Genomic DNA, 1989 nt, shown 5'->3' with positions numbered 1-1989 from the left:
CCGAGGCGGGTGGATCACTTGAGGTCAGGGGTTTGAGACCAGCATGGACGTGCCTGTAAGCCCAGCTACTCCGCCTCCCGAGTTCAAGCAATTCTCTTGCCTCAGCCTCCCGAGTAGCTGGGATTACAGGTGCCCACCACCACACCCAGCTAATGTTTGTATTTTTAGCAGAGACCAGGTTTCACCATGTTGGCCAGGCTGGTCTTGAACTCCTGACCTCAGGTGATCCGCCCACCTCAGCCTCCCAAAGTGCTGGGATTACAGGCATGAGCCACAGTGCCCTAACTCAAGCAATTCTTAAACAAAAGCCTGGTCAGGCACGGTGCTACCTGACTGTCAGTTACATGGAGGCGGGCAGCCTGATCAATGCTAAATTATAACTCTATTTCTGTCCAGAATTATTCTTTTTTCTTTTGCTTTTTCCTTTTATTTTCTTTAACTGTTTTTTTTTTGTTGGTTTTTTTTTTACCTTTTTTTTTAAGACAGAGTCTTGCTCTGTCACCCAGGCTGGAGAGCAGTGGCGCGATCTCGGCTCACTGTAACTGTAACCGCCCAAGGGGTTCACCTTGCCAGCTGTCTAGACAGAGCTGATTCATCAAGACAGGGGAATTGCAATAGAGAAAGAGTAATTCACGCAGAGCTGGCTGTGCGGGAGACCAGAATTTTACTATTACTCAAATCAGTCTCCCCGAACATTTGGGGAGTACAGTTTTTAAGGATAACTTGGTGGGTAGGGGGAAGCCAGTGAGCCAGGAGTGCTGATTGGTCAGGGATGAAATCACAGGGAGTCGCAGTCAGAGCTGTTTTCTTGCACTGAGTCCTGGGTGGGGGTCACAAGATCAGATGAGCCCGTTTATCCATCTGGGTGGTGCCGGCTGATCCATCAAGGCAGGATCTGCAAAATATCTCAAGCACTGATCTTAGGAGCAGTTTAGGGAGGGTCGGAATCTTGTAGCCTCCAGCTGCATGACTCTAAACCATAATTTCTAATCTTGTGGCTAAAGTTAATCCTACAAAGACAGTCTAGTCCCCAGGCAAGAACATCTGCTTTGAGAAAGGGCTGTGACCGTCTTTGTTTAAACTATAAACTAAGTTTCTCCCAACGTTAGTTCAGCCTACGCCCAGGAATGAAGAAGGACAGCTTGGAGGCTAGAAGCAAGATGGAATTGGCTAAGTTAGGTCTCTTTCACTGTCTCAGTCATAATTTGGCAAAGGCAGTTTCACAACCTCCGCTTCCTGGGTTTAAGTGATTCCCCTGCCTCAGCCTTCCAAGTAGCTGGGGTTATAGACGTGCGCCACCACACCAGGCTAATGCTTGTTTTTTTAGTAGAGACGAGGTTTTGCCGTGTTGCCCTCCCAACACTCCTGGCCTCAAGTGATCTGCGCACCTCGGCCTCCCAATGTGCCGGGATTACAGGCGTGAGCCACCACCCGGGGCTGCGCCCATTGTTCATGAATTTGTGCAGCTTCATCTCCAGAGCCCTCCTGATCCTTTCCTGGCAGTCATTGGGTGGGGTGAAAGTCCCAACCCTCCAGTCTTTAGGTCTTACTTACCAGCCCCACCCTGAGGCTCCCCCGGGGCTCTACCCTAGACCACTGCATTAGCATAAACTCGGGAGTTCTCTAACGGAGCATATAATGAATGACAAGACACGCCTACCGATCAGGAATTTCCAAAGGTGTTAGGGGCTCCGTGACAGGAACTGGGGACAAACACCAAATCAATTTCTTCTTCTACTACAGAAGATAAACCCCAAATAATCAGCTCCAAGAGGGAAAGGGGCTGCGGGAGGAGGGCTGTGATTTTTCTTCTGACAAGCCCCACGGACCCATGAATCCTTAAGCCAGGGGCCTGGCTAATTTTCATAAATCAAATTTTGAAAAGTCTAGATAGGATTGATGTTATTCCCCATGCCACACTGGGCCTGTTTGTGGCCCGAAGATTTCTGGGACGTTGGGGGAAAGATTTCTGGGACGTTGGGGGACCCA

Source organism: Gorilla gorilla, chromosome 1 (genome assembly GCF_029281585.2).
Source record: "Gorilla gorilla gorilla isolate KB3781 chromosome 1, NHGRI_mGorGor1-v2.1_pri, whole genome shotgun sequence".
In the NCBI taxonomy this organism is placed as follows: Eukaryota; Metazoa; Chordata; class Mammalia; order Primates; family Hominidae; genus Gorilla; species Gorilla gorilla.
This window is presented reverse-complemented; position numbering follows the sequence as displayed.